The sequence below is a fragment of the Lissotriton vulgaris genome, chromosome 7 (genome assembly GCF_964263255.1).
Source record: "Lissotriton vulgaris chromosome 7, aLisVul1.2, whole genome shotgun sequence".
Taxonomy (NCBI): Eukaryota; Metazoa; Chordata; class Amphibia; order Caudata; family Salamandridae; genus Lissotriton; species Lissotriton vulgaris.
In genome coordinates this window covers 909,774,655-909,795,511 of record NC_141695.1, presented here as the reverse complement: position 1 = coordinate 909,795,511, position 20,857 = coordinate 909,774,655, and the positions used below count along the sequence as shown (strand labels likewise).

General features: G+C 45.8%; 1 long non-coding RNA gene across 1 annotated transcript in view; it reads right to left on the bottom strand.

Annotated features, from left to right (window-relative positions):
* Positions 1–17,392, bottom strand: part of LOC147702678 (uncharacterized) — a 235,579-nt gene extending 218,187 nt beyond the window's left edge. Inside the window, exon 1 of the long non-coding RNA XR_015297241.1 lies at positions 17,189–17,392. This is a non-coding gene — a long non-coding RNA (uncharacterized LOC147702678). The remainder of the gene's footprint in view (positions 1–17,188) is intronic.
* Positions 17,393–20,857: the final 3,465 nt, after the last annotated feature.

Below are 20,857 nucleotides of genomic sequence, written 5' to 3'. Positions count from 1 at the left end.
TTTTCTTCAATATTTTTTGTGTAAAACACAGCATGAATTCAAATACAGATTTGAATTCATGTTGTGTTTTACACAAAAATTCTGAAGAAAGTCTGTGCTACTCATTACAAGAAGTAATGAGTTAAATGATTATGTTTTTTGATTAATTGAAAATTTGTTTTATTATCCATATTGTTGCATAATTGAGCAGAAGCCTTAGGGACATTATAAAAGTGTGCTGAGTGAAAGGTATGGATTTTTCCACACCTCAACTTACAAAAGATTTGTTTTGCCAGGTCAAAATGTCTGTTTTAAATGGCACTACGGCTGCAATGGCAGTTTTAAACAGCTATTTTGACTTGGCATGATAAACTGTTTGCCAGGTCTAAACCTTCATTTTTAATACTTATACGTCACTCCTGCAGCAGGCACTAAATGCCAATAGTGCAGGCTGCATGGTATTTAAAAATTTAAAAAAATAGGACAAATATATTTGATGCTTTACATGTCCTGGTTGTGAAAATGTTCCCATGCAGTTTTTCACTTTGGCAAGGCTGGCTCTCCTATATGAAAGCAATGGGTTACATTATAACTCCTTATAGTACATAATTTAAGTTTGGGACTAGGTAGAAAAATGATTCAATAACTCATTGGAATCGGAATTTAAATGCAACCTCATGGTCAAGTCAGATTTTAAATCACTAATTTGAAAATGCAACTTTTGTAAAGTTGGTGTTTTCATGCCTAAGCCAAATGTGGCTGTTAATGGCTCTCCTTTAGAATGGTGTATATTCTGCCAAGACAGTGGACAAAGGACCAGTGTGTTTGGAGGTGGGTTTGCTCTTGACTGGTTGGCTGGAGAGGAGCGGTCCCTGTACTGATTACACTTCAAAGGGGCCTGCCCTGGCCACATAGAAGAATCTGGCACCAGGCCTACCCTTGCCTTTACTTTACTGGCAAAGCTGGAGCCAAACCCAGAGGAAAGGCAGGACCTGACCAGAACCAATTTTAGAGTAAGACAAAAGAGTGTTCCCCATGCATAGGCTTGCCCTGGGCATACAAGTGACTTTCCCAAAACCTGAAATTAGAACAAACCTGGGCCTGTGATGTCTCAAAAGATGGACTACCTTGCTTCCTGTTGCCTGAAGAAAGGCTGGGCCTGCTTGCCTTGAATCCAGGACCCCATAAGTAACTCCAAGGGTCAGTTGTCTGACCTCTTGTGTAAACTACAGGGATACAAGTTCCTCAGGCTTTTCCTGCTTCCCAGCTGACCAGGCAGAACTGGGCCACACCTGGTCCCCACTTCTGGTCTCTGTGTTAAAGTGTGGAGCAGGTCCAGACCCCCAAGTGGCATCTTCAAGGTCCTGGACCTTTGGCTGGAGTCAGAGTCCACGTCTCCCTGCTTAAATGGAGGTTTCATCAGACTCGACACAGCGTGACACAGGGCCCTGCAGAGCCACTTATATCCCCACTGAAAGTGTCACCGGATCCAACACCGAATTAATCCCAGTAGAGCCCCACCCTTCTGCTTCTGACTGGAACTCTCACCAGATCCAATGCAGAGTGAGGGAGGGCCCCACACCTCCACACCACACACTTCTTCACCGAAGGCTTCACCAGATCTAGTGCTGTACAGAGCCCTACATAGGTGTTCAGCTGCCAACTCAAAGTCTATCCAGATTCAGGGCCCGATGTAGGTCACCAAATACCGGTCGGTAACGGCCGAATTCGGCCGTTACCGACCGGTATTTGGTGATTGAGATGTAGGGGGTATTATTTTACAGAATCGGTAAATTTACCAAATCGGTAAATTTACTGATTCTGTAAAATACTGAATCGGTAATTTTACCGATTAGGTAACTCCCAGATGTAGGTAGCACTGTTTACAGTGCTACAGGCCTTCAGAATTCGGTATTTTACCACCCAATACAATTGGGTGGTAAAATACCGAATTCAGGTCTACATGCACATCTGTGCATGTACACCTGTGCCATGTGACCACAGACATGCCCTTAGAGCATGTATGTGTGCCACATGTCACACAAGCCTGTACTTGGGGTGCTAGAGGGTGTCAAAGTGACACCCCCTGCACCCTTGCAGGATTCGGTATTTACCGATTCGGTAAATACCGAATCGGTATTTCCCATTGATTCCTATGGGCTTCAAGGCCCATAGGAATCAATGGGCAATACCGATTCGGTATTTACCGAATTGGTAAATACCGAATCCTACCGAATCGGTAATTCTAAAATAAGAATTACCTACATCTGCCTACTTCCGATTTACCGACTCTTAAATACCGAATCGGTATGATTCGGTATTTAAGAGTCGGTAAATCGGATTTACCTACATCGGGCCCTCAATGTGGAGAAACACAGACCAACACAGGGCCACACTGCTACAGCCCCAAATCAAAATCAGAAGGTAAAGCTTCCTGCAGGGCGAAGCTGGTCTGTATCCAGCTCATGTTCTGTCACGATCAGCCTGATCTTGTGGCTTTGCCCCAGTCCAGTGTGACCAGTTGGTGCTTTGTGTCTTTTAGCACTATTTGGAACCTTCAGCTTTAAAAATTCATAACTCCGGTTCTACGGATTAGATTTTTGTAGTCTTTGTGTCATTTTATGGATTAACATTTACTCTATTTTTCGAAAAAGGTTTGGAGTTTAGCTTGTGTGTGCTTTCACTTTATTACTGTTTGAGTGCTGCATAAATACTTTGCACATTGCCTCAAAGTTAGGCCTGACTGCTTAGGTGCCAAGCTACCAGAAGGTTAAGCACAGGTTTATTTAGTGTCTTTTGTGGTTCATCCTGACAAGGACTGTGATTATTTTTTTCAGTGGGTTCTCACCTCTTCAACCAATAATCCATTTTTTCACACAGGATATGTGTAATGTTATCATGTCACCAGGGACTGATGGTCAATTTTTTGACATCTCTAATCCATTAATGTTTTTTTATTAGTTGTGCTGAGACTTTGGTTTGGTTGAATGTCAGTGTGTTAGGGTTTTAGAAATTGTTTGACCAGTAGACAAGAATGAGGTCTTAGCTGATGAGGTCGCCTTGATTGGTAATGATTAAGCATGGGCGAATTTTGCGAATTTGCGATTCGCGAATTTGCAGATTTGTGAATTCGCGATCCGCAAAATTTGCGAATTTGTGGATATTTTTGTTTTTGCGTGTTCGCGAGGCGCTTTGCGTGTTCGTGGGGTGTTTTGGCGTGTTCGCTGGGCGCTTTGCGTGTTCGTGGGGTTTTTTATGGGTGCGACGGTGATGCGCCCTCTGGTTCATCACTGCCACCCTCTCGTTTATTATGCCCTTCTGCCCTCTGTAACACTCGTTTTTGTGCCTTTCTGCCCTCTGCCCCACTCGTGTTTGTGCCCTTTTGCCCTCTGCCCCACTCGTTTTTGTGCTCTTCTGCCCTCTGCCCAACTCGTTTTTGTGGTCTTCTGCCCTCTGCCCCACCCGTTTCTGCCCTCTGTCCCACTCGTTTCTGTGCTCTTCTGCCCTCTGCCCCACTCATTTTTGTCCCCTTCTGCCCTCTGCCCCACTCGTTTCTGTGCCCTTCTGCCCTCTGCCCCACTCGTTCTTTGTCCCCTTCTGCCCTCTGTCCCACTTTGTGCCCTTCTGCCCTCAGCCCCACTTAGAATGGCACAGGCAAGCTGCCAGCGCCATTCTAAAATAGCTACAAAGTCAGCTTCAACAGGAAGCACTAATAGATAAAGTAAAGCAGGTGCTCGAGTTGAAGGTCAAATTAAGTTACACAATCATTAATCACCCCAAGTTTGGGGTGATTAATGATTGTGTAACTGAATTTGAGCTTCAACTCGAGCACCTGCTTTACTTCATCTATTAGTGCTTCCTGTTGAAGCTGACTTTTGTAACTATTTTAGAATGGCTCTGGCAGCTTTCTGGCAGCTTGCCGGCGCCATTCTAAAATAGTTACAAAAGTCAGCTTCAATTTTTGACCCAATCCGCTCCGCTCGCGGATTTTGCGGGAAATTTGCGAGTCTCGCGGATTGCAAATTTGCCGAAAATCTGCAAAATCCGCGAGCGGAACAGATTTTCCGCCCATACTTAGTAATGATTAAGTCGAGAGTCAGAGATGGAATGAGCAGAAAAGGTCAGCAAATAGTTTTGGAAGCTTGGAGAACTTCATGTAAATTCTCAGACCTTCAACTGGATTTCACAGAAAGAAATGTATGGCAGTTTCCCATCTCTCAGGAAGTTAAAGCATGCTATCGACTTGCCAGGGATGAATAAGGAAAGAGGAGCAACAAAAAAACCTATTATTTCATCCAATCAGGATTTACCTGTCCACACAGTGAGAGTTGTAGCAGAGACCACATATCAAAATCTTCATGGATTTTAGGTAGGAGTTTCTTAATGTTGATGTGTATAATATTGGAGATTTTCTGAGAGATATGAATTCCAAAGCAATTCATGTTTCTTACTGGGATGTATGTCGTTACAATGCATACTTTTACAACGCATACCTTTACAACGCATTTTTTACACCGGAACATCCATTACAACACATTCCATTACAACGCATGCCATTACAACGAATTCTTTGAAACTACCTTTACAACGCATTCCACTACAATGCATACTACATTTACAACGCATACCATTACAACGCATACCATTACATTGCATGTATGGTAAGTATTGGATAGTGTAGGGGTAAAAATTACTATTCTAAATCCAGGGGGTGCAACAGTATGGTAAGTGTTGGATAGTGTAGGGGTACAAATTACTATTCTAACTCCAGGGGGTGCAACAGTAGGGTAAGTATTGGATAGTGTAGGGGTAAATATTACTATTCTAACTCCAGGGGGTGCAACAGTAGGGTAAGTGTTGGATAGTGTAGGTATGCATTGTAATGGTATGCGTTGTAATGACTGCTTGGAATGACATGCGTTGTAGTGGTATGCGTTATAGTGACATACGTTGTAATGATTGCGTTATAATGGCATGCGTTGTAATGGATGTTGCATTGTAAAAGTTTCGTTGTAAAGGTAGTGCGTTGTAAAAGTTGCATTGTAAGTGTTGTTTCCCTTCTTACTGCACCATCTTTAAGATCATTTGTTGAAAAGTTCCAAATGGCAAGAGGATATAATTGATGTTGTTTAAATTCATTCAAATTGTATTGACAGTCATTCAGATTGTATTAAAATGCATTCAAATTGTTTCAGTTAATTGTGTAACAAAATGATCTGGAGAACAATTCAAAAACCTCCATTAGTCTTGCCAATAATTTATTTATTTAATAGGAAGAGGCCATCCAGGTTTATCCAGATGCCTTGAGCTAATACCCCACATTACGAGGAATGATCTCCATCTTCCTGTCTAATGGTAATGCCCAGTATTCTCATGGTGATAACTAAAAGAACTGAAAAGAGGAGGTAACACTGCTCTGCTCCTCCTTTGAGATTGAAAGGTACATGTGCCATGTCTCTAAAGCTGACATTTGCAGTAGGATATTTGTGGAAAAATTGACGAGACCAGAAAAAACATGTTAAGGTGCATGCTGTTCACATTTTAATTCCAACTAACCTCTTCCGTTATTAAGGTTTACTGCACCAACTTTTGGAGTTTCTCACTTTTCTTCTGCAGCCAGGCAGAGAAACATCTTCAGCATGTTGCCCACCTAATATCATCGTATCAACAGCTGAAAGTCAATACTAAATTAAGCCCTAAAAAAGGATCCAAATACTGATTTACCTTTGGAAGGTGCAGCTTTGACAAGTGCATTTTTAGCAAATATTTAGAGACAGCCACTAAGAATTCAGTGTTTTCTTTTTTACAGTAAAGACTACTCTTCCTCTTCCAGGTCTCCAGATCCCTGGCAGTTGTGGCAATTACAACTTCTTGGGAGAACTCCTGGAATTCTATGTGAATTACCAAAAAGTTAGAGATTTGTGCCAGATGTACAAATTAATCTATGTAGTCAGTCTCACAACTTTCTCTATGTATTTGTCCTTAATTTTCTAAACAGATAAACCTCTTAAGATATATTTAAGTTATAGTTTAAAAAAAAGAACCTCAGTAGAAAGACTGAAGTATATTTTATGCCCATCAAAAACTACTTCTACAGATTTATTTCATTTAGGATTGACCAAAGGGATAAGTAACTGTAAAGCCATATCGGTCTCTGCTTTGTAGGTCAAAACACATATTTTTAATACCTATTTACAGTAGACTGGGCTAAACCTAAATAAATTCAACACACCTGCCCTCTTATTACTGATTTATGAATGCATTATCATAATTGATACTGTAGATTTCTGGGGTGAGTACCTGCCACTGATTTCTGTATGTAACCTGCTGTTCTCCCTGAGATAGACTCTTATCCTTCAAAGATCAAAAATATGACCCCCACTACATTTTATGATGACAAGTAATTATTGTTTGGGACACTTACTGTTGGACGGAGGGTCCAGGCTCTGAGAAAGAGGGATCCTACTGCACCAGCGCACTTTGGCATTAGCACACGAGGCTCCCAGGCAACTCCTCGCCGCACCCGCTCCGCGGGTGCCGCTTCGCTGGTGAGCTCCGGTGTGAGCAGCTTCGTGGGAGTACACGCAAGGTCCTTGGCGGCAAGGCGGTAAGGGGCGCGAGGCACCAGCGGGGCTGCGAGCGTGCAGGGACTTCATTTCCCAGAAGTCCCTGCGAGACCAAGGAAGAGCTTCCGGTCCGCTCTCCCTGCTGGCCCGCCCCCCGCCCATCAAAGGATTTTTAAAGCGTACCTGCAATCCCCATTCCGTGGGACACTTACTGTTGGACGGAGGGTCCAGGCTCTGAGAAAGAGGCATCCTACTGCACCAGCGCACTTTGGCATTAGCACACGAGGCTCCCAGGCAACTCCTCGCCGCACCCGCTCCGCGGGTGCCGCTTCGCTGGTGAGCTCCGGTGTGAGCAGCTTCGTGGGAGTACACGCAAGGTCCTTGGCAGCAAGGCGGTAAGGGGCGCGAGGCACCAGCGGGGCTGCGAGCGTGCAGGGACTTCATTTCCCAGAAGTCCCTGCGAGACCAAGGAAGAGCTTCCGGTCCGCTCTCCCTGCTGGCCCGCCCCCGCCCATCAAATGATTTTTAAAGCGTACCTGCAATCCCCATTCGTGGGACACTTACTGTTGGACGGAGGGTCCAGGCTCTGAGAAAGAGGCGTCCTACTGCACCAGCGCACTTTGGCATTAGCACACGAGGCTCCCAGGCAACTCCTCGCCGCACCCGCTCCGCGGGTGCCGCTTCGCTGGTGAGCTCCGGTGTGAGCAGCTTCGTGGGAGTACACGCAAGGTCCTTGGCGGCAAGGCGGTAAGGGGCGCGAGGCACCAGCGGGGCTGCGAGCGTGCAGGGACTTCATTTCCCAGAAGTCCCTGCGAGACCAAGGAAGAGCTTCCGGTCCGCTCTCCCTGCTGGCCCGCCCCCCGCCCATCAAAGGATTTTTAAAGCGTACCTGCAATCCCCATTCCGTGGGACACTTACTGTTGGACGGAGGGTCCAGGCTCTGAGAAAGAGGCATCCTACTGCACCAGCGCACTTTGGCATTAGCACACGAGGCTCCCAGGCAACTCCTCACCGCACCCGCTCCGTGGGTGCCGCTTCGCTGGTGAGCTCCGGTGTGAGCAGCTTCGTGGGAGTACACGCAAGGTCCTTGGCGGCAAGGCGGTAAGGGGCGCGAGGCACCAGCGGGGCTGCGAGCGTGCAGGGACTTCATTTCCCAGAAGTCCCTGCGAGACCAAGGAAGAGCTTCCGGTTCGCTCTCCCTGCTGGCCCGCCCCCCGCCCATCAAAGGATTTTTAAAGCGTACCTGCAATCCCCATTCCGTGGGACACTTACTGTTGGACGGAGGGTCCAGGCTCTGAGAAAGAGGCATCCTACTGCACCAGCGCACTTTGGCATTAGCACACGAGGCTCCCAGGCAACTCCTCGCCGCACCCGCTCCGCGGGTGCCGCTTCGCTGGTGAGCTCCGGTGTGAGCAGCTTCGTGGGAGTACACGCAAGGTCCTTGGCGGCAAGGCGGTAAGGGGCGCGAGGCACCAGCGGGGCTGCGAGCATGCAGGGACTTCATTTCCCAGAAGTCCCTGCGAGACCAAGGAAGAGCTTCCGGTCCACTCTCCCTGCTGGCCCACCCCCCACCCAAATCGCAACCTACAAAACGCCATCTCACTCCCGCAGCGCGGGACGCAGCCCGGGCTAAGACTGGGCAAAGACAGGGCCGTTTTAGGCCGTTAGAGGCAGTTAGAGACTGGGCTGGGCCACTCTATTTGATGTTCAAGTTTACCTCTCAAATAGAACCCAGCATGGCAACCCGTGAGTTTAGAGACAGAGCTGCCAAATCAAAATTAAAAAATGGCACCCTGGACGATTTCATCACCAGGACCCACACTGCCATTGATAACGAAATAACCAAGATGCAACACAGGGTTTCATTAGAACTCGAAGCTGCAAGAAGATTGTCAGTCGAGTTAACTGCCGCCAAAAAATCCTCTCTTGGCCCCATTGCCTGGGCGAAAACTCCAGAACGGCCGTTAGGCTCCACACCCACCCTGATTGCTACTAACGCCGATATTCACGCTACACAAGTAGTAAGTTCACCCTCCCCACAGGGGAAACTTTTACAAAACCCTATCGCCCACCCAAATTCCCATCTGGGTGCGAATGTAGACCAAAAGAAGGGTTGTGACGAGGGCTTATTCTCGACAGCTGAACCCACCCCTGATTCACAAGAAATAGGTGGTAATCTACCCATAGCACAAAAGCATCCACACAACAAAAGGAAGCGTAACCCTACCTCGGCATACTCAAGAAAAAAGGCCAAAGTGGCGAAGGCGCAGCTACCAACCAAGGCACCTCCCTGTGATAACTTGCCAACACCGAAATCTTCTACCCTAGTAACATGCACAGAAAACATCCCCCCTCACACAGTAGTCATTCAAGAAAACAACGATCTTACTATAGAAAGCGACACTGCAGGACCCCTCTATGCTCTATTAAAGGGAAGGATGTTGAATTTCTCACTATTGTTTGGGAAACACTAAAAAAAACTACTCTCCCCAATAGAAAAGAGATTCACACATATAGAGACTCAGCTACTAGAAATAGAAAAAAGTATATTAAACCTGGCAACCATTACTATGCAGAACTCCAAATCTACATGCACAAATGGACCCTTGCTCTCAGCTGCACTCTCGAATCCTACCACCCAAGCAGCAGCGAATTCGCGGCCTCCTCCCAAGGCCAAGAAACCAGGATCTATTAACACACTTCCACCTGCTGCATGCTCTTCCCTCACCACTTCCAATGTTACACCCAAGGTCAAACCAACACCCAAACCCCGAACCAAGGTAGATGTCCATAATCCTCCCATTGGGGTAATGTCAAACGTTATGCAACCGGGGGTTGCACCCCTTCTGCCACCCCCCCTAGCTGAACCCGCCCAAAGAACACCTGTCCCGACCGAACTCCCCAACGTGAGGCATAATGGCCAGAACACAAATCCTCCAACATCGCAGAGAGCCAGCACCAGTTTTATACGATCAAGGGGATTTGTAGATCTTCCCCCTGAGGTTAGCCCCTATGTCGTGGTGCTGACTGGGGTAACCAAACTGATATACAATCAGCATGAAAACTTTGCCTCTCTTAAGAACAAGGTGATCCACTGGTTGGAAACCAATAAACCAATCCCCACCCACTTAAGGAGCAAAATCCTTATGGTACGGAGGGTACCTTGGGTAGGGACCACACAAAAGTCCACCTCTGGAGACTGTGTGATAATCTCCTTTGAGGATTCTAACACTGCTCACACCATTTACTCATGGATCAACCATAGCTCAACTGCAACAATAATACCAAGACCACTCACCTTCTTCTACCCACCACGTGCCCCTCTAGTTCAGGGGGGGAACTGGAGTAGGATGCAGGCGAGGAAACACACTTGGGGAGTACAAAGTAACTGGTGGGCAGACACACCCGGAGGATGGAACGGGGTCCCGACTTCCAATAGATATGGTTGTCTCGAGGAAGTGGACTGACTTCCACACTCACTAAACACTGTACCCCCCCCACCCATCCCAATTTGTGACTGCACCCAGTCTTCGGGCATTGCACCAATAACCAGTATTTCAAACACACATACGGTTGGTACATCTCTCCCAGCAACACCAGCACACACAGTGCCAAATAATCTTAGAGCAGGGGCAGATAGACAAATCACATGCTCTCCCAAGGGTGCAACTGCTGATTCTAACCAGAGGCTGAAACATAAACTCCTCATTCCACAGAGCCTCACACCAAACAGTGCTCCATTGGACACCCCCCCCACCTAACCAGCGTGGGAAATCTGTAGCTCTAGGGCGCCTCGGAACATTAGACACCAGAAGCACAACAGAGGCTCATGGCATACTCTCCATTTTATCCTGGAATGTGGCTGGGTTAGCTAACAAAGTAGATACCCCTGACTGGATAGACTTAGTAGAGGGTTATGACATCTGTCTCTTACAAGAGACTTGGGCTAGAGAACAACTTAGCCGCCAGGGATTCGCGACCTTTAGTACTGAAGCGAAATGGGGGGGAAAGGGCCGCCCTTCAGGAGGCCTTCGACCTAGGTTGGGTCCCACCTGGCCTGCAGGGCCACACCTATGGAAACCAATTCTTGTGATTTCCAATGTGTCTCCCTAGAATGGCCATGTGGAGGGAAGCTTGTAGTGATTAACTTTTATTCAAGGCCAGTTGGGGTTGCTGCAACATCGGGCCCAGTGGAAGATCTAGCACACTTTCTTGATACACACAATTTTTCTTCCCCTTTAATCATAGGTGGTGACTTTAACCAACAATATGAACCACTCCCTCCCTACATGGAAGGTATATCGGCCGAGGAGGATGACCTATGGGACATTCCTTCCTTGACAGATGTAGTCACCAGGGCATGTTCCCCCCTCGCCATTCAGATAATGTCCCTCACACTCAGTCACTCTTTGAGGGCGTGTAACGGCCGGATGGAGGGTGATATCCCGCCTAAAAACACCTTTAATAGGCCGGGTCACGAGTCAAGGATCGACTATATAATGGTGTCAACCAGGGATTGGAAGAGGGCGAAAGACTTTAAAGTCATCACCAGATATGATGGTGACCACAATCTGCTTCACTAAAGTTTGAGATCCCTTACCGACAATCAGAGAAGGTAGATCCCAATGCCCCGTCTCAGTCCGACTTAGTGTTAACCAGCAATAGGCGTAGAATAAAATGGACCAAATTGCTGGAAAATCACATTAACATTGAAAGACTCTATGCACTAATCGCCCCTGCCCTGGAAAAAGTAGAGTGCTGCGTGAACCATCTAGCTAGCGAATCAGAGACTAACACCACGGGTAGCCTGGACTCTCAGGCACAACTAGCTGACCTCGTTAACATCCACTCGGAGCTATGCACCAATCTTGCAGAAATACTGAACCCAATGGCCCGGCTTCGTAAGCCCAAAAAGAGAAGAGTGACCTGGTTTAACGCCTCTTGCAGGGAAGCAAAAACCCTTCTGTTGGAATCACTGAAAGCCCGAGATACCCCAATCATAATCAGGGAGAGACGAGTAGCCTATAAATCTGCCCTCCACACTGCAAAAATAGAATGGGACGAGGAGAATTGGACAAAAATAACAGCCGCCCTCGCTTGCCAAGATTCACGGACCTTTTGGCAAATTGTCAGGCACGGCTCGTCTGAACCACTTGCAGCAGTCGAGGCCTGTATAGCACCATCTGTTTGGGAGGAACACTTTAAAAACTTATACCTTCCACATAGCAGTGACAATGGAAGCAGTGAACATGGTGGAGAGACCCCCAACATCAAAAACAGGCTAACTGACATCGAGGGCTTCACCTTAGAAGAAATCACTCTGGCAATTTCCTCCCTGTCTACTGGTAAGGCGCCGGGCCTAGACAGGCTCCCAGGCGATCTTTACAAGCATGAACCTAATGTCTGGGCTCCCTATCTAGGGGTACTATTTAACTCTATTCTGAAGGGTTTGCCAATCCCTTCCACATGGCCAGGGGCAGAAATTGTGCCAATTTTCAAAAAGGGGTCTCCCCTCCTGCCTGCAAACTATAGGCCTATAAGCCTAATCGACGTTTCCCAGAAACTCTTTTCCAAGCTCTTGCTAAACCGCCTACATGAGTGGATTAGGGACTATAACATCTTGAGCCCTTTTCAAGCAGGCTTTAGGGAGAAGGTCTCCACAGTGGACCAGGTCTTTCGTCTCGCCATGATACACTGGAAAACAGTACAACTGGAGGGTGGCAGCCTCTACACCGTATTTGTGGACCTGAGGGCAGCGTTCGACCTGGTTCCGAGGAATGAACTGTGGGAGGTCCTTGATAATCTGGGGGTCCCTGAAGGTCTCTTGAAAATGATAATACGCCTCCACACTAGTAATTACGCCCAGGTTAGATGCGGTAGGATGAGAGAACTGTCTGAGAAGTTCCCCGTTGGCAGGGGGGTAAGGCAGGGTTGTGTGCTTGCACCAACCCTGTTTTGCCTCTATGTCAACGGGGTAATCGCCCACTTAGCGGGCGTAACCAACTCTGACGCACCGAAACTGGCCTCCGAGAGGGTATCAGCCATCATGTTCGCTGACGACACATTGCTTTTATCCAAGTCGGCAAAAGGTATCCAGTGCACCCTTGATGGCTTTGTGGACTTCTGTGAGACCCATGGATTAGAAATCAACGCCACCAAGACTAAATTCATGGTCCTCAACCCTCCACAGAAATTCCACTTCCGTCCAAGCATCTCACACACCAAGCTGGAAAGGGTAAACACCTTTGAATACCTGGGAATTGTTTTGAACGATAAATTTACCTGGAGCTCTCACCTGGAAAAAGCTGCACTGAAACTGACCCAGCAGTCGGGAGGCATAATGAAGCTCGTGGCAAACAACAAATCCTCGGTTAGGCCGATCGGCCCCCCATTACAGATCTATAAATCCCAGGCCAAGGGGGCTGTCATCTATGGATCAGAACTCTGGGGCCACGAAAACACATCTAAATTGTTGAAGGTGGAAAATAGATTTATTCGTAACCTTGTAGGGCTACCACCGAGCACCCCCCTTGTCCCTTTGAGGATGGACCTTGGCTTATGCCCGCTTGATGAGGACCTGGCTCTACGCCCACTGGCCTTCTGGCGTAGAATATGGACAACCCCTGAATTGGCCAGTTACAGGGAAGGACTACGGGAGATCCTAGCCACTCCCGGTGCCGGAAAAATCAAATGGCTCTACTATATCAAGCTTGAACTGGTGGCTGTAGGCCTCTCAAGTATGTGGTCTGACCCCCAGAACGTGTGCCATACCCTCTCTAAAAAGGATCTAGCCAGGTCATACCGAGAATCTAAACTTTCTCTGATTCTCAACCACCAACATCCCGGGTCCCTGACAGCGTCCTTTTTCTCTCATAAGGTGAACTACAACATGGAACCTACTCTAGACAAAATCTATCCCAATGTACTGAGAAAATTATATCTCCAGTGGAGACATGGCTCTCTCCCCATCAAAACTTTTACAACCAAATGGAGCCATGATCCTAGCAGTACATGTCCTGCTTGTAGAAACTCGGATGAAAGTGAGCCCCACATCCTTTTTTTCTGTCCAGCTTACCATGGGATCCGTAGGCACTGGATTCTCCCTCTATGCAGAAACCTGGGATTTAAGAAGTGTCTGCACGCTTACAGAGTCCTAAAAACTGACTTGTCAGACCATATTGTTTTCACCATGGCCAAGTACCTGGGCGCCCTTTGGTCCATCAGAAGGAAATGCCTCAAAACGTAGACTGAGTACGGATCTGTTTTTACTATATGAGGATTCCTCGCCAGTATTGTTTTTATGTATTTTACATTTCATTGTACAAATCATTTAAATGTATTGTTTTATATGATTGTCTTTTATGGTAAATTTTTACCGAAATAAAGGTTTTTCAAGTCAATTATTGTTTACCCACTACCAATTCAGTTTGGTGTAAGTGCTATGGATTTAGGAGAAGAGTAGGTTAAGTTTTCCTAAAATCTGTATGCCCTGTTATTGGACGAAGGATTGTTTCTGCCCTTGAACATTTCTCCTGATGATATCAAGTCTACTTTTCCATTTTACCAGTTTTCAAACAAAGCATTCACTGAAATCACAAGATGTTCGTTGGAACAAATGAGGAGAAGCCCATAAGTATCTGATAATTGCACCAGCCATCAAATTCAGAAAGATTTACACTGGATCATTTCTTGTGAACCATGGGACATCATTAAGATGCACTTGAGCAATTGTTTGTGAATTCAGTTTGCATTTGAGCATCTGAAAGATTCTCCATACATCTCAAAATTAGGATTATGTAAATTGACCAATTCAAAACCAGGGAACTCATAAGTAGGAGATTTTACATGCAGTGAACAGTAGTACTCTTTGATGCTTCCTGTTACTAGATGTAGGGCCCATTGATGAAGCAAAACACGCTAGGTATGTGAAAGTTTATCATCCTTTTATAAGTACATGAACGTATGGTAATTCTTGTGTTTCTGTCTGTTTACAGAAACCACCCAACAGTCCTCCAACTCCTCTCAGTACCTCTTTAGTGTGTTAGCTACCTGTGTTGTACCTCCTGAATGTGTGTGGGAATCGTGTGATGTTCCTTTTGCTACTGCCACCTGTCTGTTACTCTTTGTGTTGGGGAACCTGCTGTCCATTTTCTACCCTTTCTACCTTTATTGTGTATTCAAACTTAGTGTAAATCAATCAATCAATCAATCAAAGACATTTGTAGAGCGCACTACTTACCCGGAGGGTCTCAAGGCGCTTGGGGGGGGGGGGTGCTACTGCTCGAACAGCCAGGTCTTGAGCTTCTTCCTGAAGGAGAGGTGGTCCTGGGTCAGGCGCAGGTCGGTCGGGAGGGAGTTCCAGGTCTTGGCGGCCAGGTAGGAGAAGGACCTTCCTCCTGTTGTCGTTCTGCGGATGCGGGGGACGGCGGCGAGGGCGTGACTGGCTGATCGGAGCTGGCGTTTGGGGGCGTAGAAGTTGATGCGGTTGTTGAGGTAGCTCTGGCCTTGATCGTGTAGGGCTTTCCACTACACAAAAGGAAGAACACTTTGCATTGCTAATGCTTGTTTTAATGCATAATCTGAGAGAAAAAATAAACACAAAATATGAGGAGTGTACTTTTTTAAAATATGAAAAAAAACATTTTTTTAAAGAAACCCGTCAACTTTGTAACAGTTTTATAACATAGATGGCATGTGGCTCCTTGTCATGTTTAACACCTCCGGCCATTTAGGCATTGTAGCCAACAGCACCTTGTATGCTGAGGGTTTCAGCCTATAATGTTAACTCAAAGGTCCACAATGCAACACTCTTTTGACAGAAAAGCCAAGCATGGCTGATGGTATGATATGTCATAGTGCAACTGTGAAAACACATGAAACAAAAAAATAAAACATTGCTCCTGACGTTCTACCTTTTTTTTTCTTGTAGGCAACCAATGTGAAGTAGGCCAGTGGGTAAGAAGACAGAGATAGTTTTTCAAATCACAAACGAGAATCTCACTTCGAATAAGCTAGCAATAACACTCCTTGGAAAAGCAGTGAACTAAAACATTTACCAGAAGAATGCAAGCAGGAGCTGTTAGGGGTGTCTGAAAAGAAAATGAACTAGGGACACCTGTGCTGGCACCAGTCTTCCCTAGCCTAACCTTGGCTTAGAGTTTGGCGTGTTTTATGTACAGCACCTGCCTGAGTCGGTGTAGCAAGTGCTGCAAGTGCAGTCCCACAAGGGTCGTCAGTGAATAGCAGACTGTCACACTATCCCATGCTAATACCAAGGTTTTTTTCAGGTAGCATGACTAGAATCTGCAAATCTCTTGCTCTGAGTCTTCCCAGTACATCCTCACCAGCAACCTTCATTATCGAACTAAAAGAACCTTGCTTCCCAAAGGCCTTTTTTTAGCTATATTTATTTTGCTTCGTCCTTGTTCTAATGTTTACTCTCCACTTTCCCCTGACTGTAGTGGAGCAACGGTGTGATGAGACCTGGTGCAAACAAGGAAATGATCCCCTTTGCTGCTGTTGGGGTAGTAAAATACAGCAATTATCAGGGTTCAATTTGGCCTGTGGAACTATGGGCCCCGGTGCTACTGCACCTGCTGCCTCGGTGGTAGCCATGCCCATGTCTCTCATGATCCCCTCTCCATCAACTCAACCCCATAGTGTTTCCTGAACAGACTTCTCTCAAACTGCCTCAGTTATTTGCCATTTCTCCTTCATTTTGGCTTGTTCATCTCACACTGACTCCCTCTGGAAGGTTAGACAAATGGTCCACATTTGTTTTATAAATATTTTATGTATCCTTCATTTCGATATTTATCTGATAGCTCGTATATGCTCTTTAATGTCATTTTTTTTAAAAAAAATTATTTCAACGGGTTTTATTAAGAAACTTTTTTATATACAGTACAGATATACAGTGGACAGGCAGTAAAGGCAATAATGGTGAAATCCTGCGCCGAGGGGGTTACATTCAATACATTGTTAACATGTTCGTAGGACGTACATGTATCGCTAGATAATCACAAACATTGCCTTATTCTTTCTTGTAACATTAGTCTGTGTCATTAAATCGCTCTAATGCATCTGGGCCAAGTCCGTGCTGTATCAAACTCCCAAAATGAATACAATTTATAATTTTTTTTTTAATGCGATTTTACATAGCGCGAACTTTACCCGAAGGTGTCAGCGCGCTTTACATAAGAACCAGTTTCAAAACATAAGGATTAGGATTACGGGCGTTACATAAAAGATACAAGCAGAAAAAAATTGCAAATGTACAAGTTGTAAAGTCACACAAGCTCGGACCTGAGAGGTGACCTTCAAACTACTGCTTTGGAGACCTCTGCTCACTGCTGTCAATTACATGCAGCTGTCAAAAACAACATGCAACTGCTTGACGGTTTCTTTATTTATGGTACGCCAGAGGGGGTACCCAATTCCATCTACAGCGCTCCACCACCATCCGTAAGGATGCATTATTGTGGACCCTCGGACTTTAAAGAAGAGAATAATATCAAATAAGGCTTCCACCAACCACCTCCCTGCTCAGCGCCTTCCCTCCGGTTCTAAGAGCGCGCAGTAATCATAACTTTTATTAAAGTTATGATTACTTTTTAATGGAATCAATTTATTATGCGTCTCACCGTCGACCCCACATCTTCCATTAGCTGTGCTTTCTCTCGCCTGTGTTCAATGCCCCCTGGGCGCCCCTTTTGCAGTGCAGTCTCCTGTTCAGAGTACTCCTACCCGCCATGGACAGCCACGCCTACCAGCTGCCCTTACTCCAGCCCCTCCAGCCAGCTCCATCTACCGTCCATTGTGCTCTCTCCTTCCTACCCACATCATTCACTTCGTCCTCCTAACACCTCCCTTTGACCTTAGCATACTCTTAATACAGATGCTTAATCTCCCCCTTGCTCTCTGCCTCCTGCCTTTTCTAGCCGCCACCTCAAGTTCAATCTGTCTCCATCCTACATCCACCGCCACTAAGGATGCAGCTGCATCCTGCCCAGAAGTGCCACCTCCTCCTGCTTCCCCTCGCTACCTTCTGTAACCATATTACCATATTTGGGAGAGGATGTGATCTGTCAACTAGACTGCCGACTTTGGCCCTGGAAACCAGGGGCCTTATTTATGAAGGAATTGCGCCGCCGGTGCGTCACTTTTAAAATGGGAAAAAGTGACGCACCGGTGGCGCAAGGCCTTCATAAATAAGGCCCCAGGGGCCTCATTTATGAAAAGTGACGCATCGCTGCGTGAAAACAGCGATGCGTCACTTTTCACTGCGCACTCCTTGCGACACCAATGATGCGTCATATTTAATGTATGGCGCATCATGTCGCAAGGACTTACAGATACGTCAGTATTTCTGACGCATCTGTAAGCGCAAAAGTGACGCATTGCTGGAGTGTGTCACAAAAGTGACGCAACTCCAGCAATGCGTCCTTTCACATGGGGAAAGCCCCATGTGAAAGGGCTTGCGTCAGTTTTACGCCTGCTGTGAGGCAGGCGCAAGATTTTGACGCAACCGCATCCTAAAAGTGACGCAGTGAAATCTCATAGATTTCACTGCGTCACTATTACGAGGCTTTTTGCGGGGGAACGCCCCCTCTGCATACATTATACCTGACGCAGGTATAATGCGGCGCAGGGGTTTAAAAAGTGACGCATCTACCTAGATGCGTCACTTTTTAAATATGGCGCAACAAGGCGCATGTTTTACGCTGCCGATGCGTCACAAAAAGTGACGCATCCGCATCGCAAAAGTGACGCAAGGCCTCATAAATGAGGCCCCAGGGTTCTTGTCTCAGGTTTGCGTCCACATCCTGTGATTCTGGGCAAATTACTTAATCTCCCCTTGACTGAATGTGTAAAGTAAATACGGTGCTCATGTAAAGCATTCCAATACCTTCGGGTCGAGTTTGCGCTATACAAAGATGCAAAAAATAAATAAATTACCAATTCCCTTCTACCGACCATCACCCCTCTCTTGCAGTTCCCTGTCATTACACATTTCTACCAACCCCCCTGCCCTTTACCCCCCCACCACTTTCATTGTTACCCTTTGCCAACAGCCTCTCTTTCCGGCCTTCTACGCGCTATAGAGGGGCTAATTTCTCTGCTCAACATGTGAGTATCTCCTGTCAGAATCCCATGCTAAGGGGATTTTCCCTATAAACATGCTTACCGCCCTGTATTGTTGCTGTGTAAATTTTGTGGAACCTCCTTGTATAATGGCGTACCCTGTGCCTAATAAACTACCCATTTGCTTACCTTGGCCACCCCGTGTGTAGGCTCCCTCTGACTCCACTACCCCTTCGTATCCCCTATCAACACCACTGTTCCCTCCCACTTTGATTCATTTTATATATTTTTGTAGATATAGCACCTGTGGGTAGGTCGTAGATATCTATCTATCTATCTATCTATCTATCTATCTATCTATCTATCTATCTATCTATCTATCTATCTATCTATCTATCTATCTATCTATCTACATATATATATATATATATATATATATATATATATATATATATATATATATATATATATATATATGCATATATAAAAAAAATATGTGTGTATATATACACACACACACACACACATACACACACACACACACACATATATATATATATATATATATATATATATATATATATATATATATATATATATATATATATATATATATATATATATATATATATACAGAGAGAGAGAGCACGAGAGAGAGAGCGAGAGAGAGCGCGAGAGAGAGAGCGAGAGAGAGAGTATCATCTCCACTTTCATATTTGACATTCATGTTCTCCCCGCGAGATGAGCGGCCACGGAATAATATTCCTGCCTGTACGGTTCCACATTGCTATTTTCCGCCAGAGGGGTGAAAAGAGCTTGTTTTCATTTATTTCCCTCCCTGCTTCCCCATATTGAGGAAAAATCAATTCCCTCAGGAAAAAAATTACGTCGAATAAAACAGTGACATTTGCTTCTCATTGAAGCATTTTGACTAAAATGTCACTGTCTTGAAGAGGGGAAAGCTGGCGAGCTGGCCTTGGAGGTGGGGCTGGAGGGGGTAAGAATAAGGGGTGCATGTAACGAGAGGCACGTAATAAGCCGTCCTCGGTTTAGATGGTGGCAATGTAGCGCCTGCAGTGTGAAAGGCTTCTGCGAGATATCATGAGTTCTAGGCGCACCTGCTGCACCCTAGCGTGCGTGTTTTTTCGTAGGAGTGTGTATCTGTGTTTTTTTGCGCATCTGCGCGTGTATACAGGTGCAGAGGATTTTGCCGCTCTACGCAAAGCGCGACACTTATAAAACAGTTTACAGTGTAACGTTTACATTCTTACTTAAACAGGCCACGTAATGGTGATAACGAAGCAGTGCTCAGTGCAGTGATAAAGTTCGGTGTCAAATACGTATAATAACAGTCAAAAGAAAATACTTTTTGGCAATAAAATATTTAAATAATGAGTGGCGGCGATTTATGAATGAGGCTGAGATACACGCATGTGAAATGGAATGCTAATCCAGACGGCCTTTAAAAACTCTCCCTCCCTTGTTATTTTCTTCAATAAAATCAAACTTAAAAAAACAAAACACTAGTCATTTAACAACGTTTCAACTCCAGTTTGTAGATCAGAGACACATCCTCAGGACCATAATATACAATATAAGCATCTGAGAATACATAAATAAAAAACACAAGTTGACTATTAGTGGTAGGAAGTGCAAGTAAAACTAGTGATGGTGTGAATAACAAGTAAAGAAAAACTCCCACGTTCTACCCTGATCAAACTGCTGTATGTGGAAGAAAGATAATGAGAAAAAATACTTTGCAGTCCATCAACAAGAATCTAACCAGGGCTTTAAGTGGGCCGGGTCTCACTGGTGCTGAGCACAGGCAGTTTTTAGGTCTCGCATGGCGTACTGCGCGTATGCGCAGTCGAGCTCGCGAGATTTTATGTCTCAGAGTGAACCTCACTAGCAAACGGTGGCCAGCCATTGGAGAAGAGGTCCTAGTGACGTTCTTCTTTCTCTTTAAGCCCAGTCCTGTTCAGATTGGGTTCCTTGACTTAATGCTGAAGTAAAAGGTTTCTTCTCTTCTTTATGGGTCCAGATAGCCCCATAAAGAAGATGAGGAACCTTATACCCCAGCAGGAAGGCCGGGCGCCCATTCTGAAAGGGACGGGGCTAAAACACAAAAGGCAGCGCTTGTTTTTTTTTTCCTTAACGCCGCGCTGATCGAGACCGTCTGATCCCTGCACCGTGCTGATATACTATCTGGTTCAAAGCCAACAGGGAAG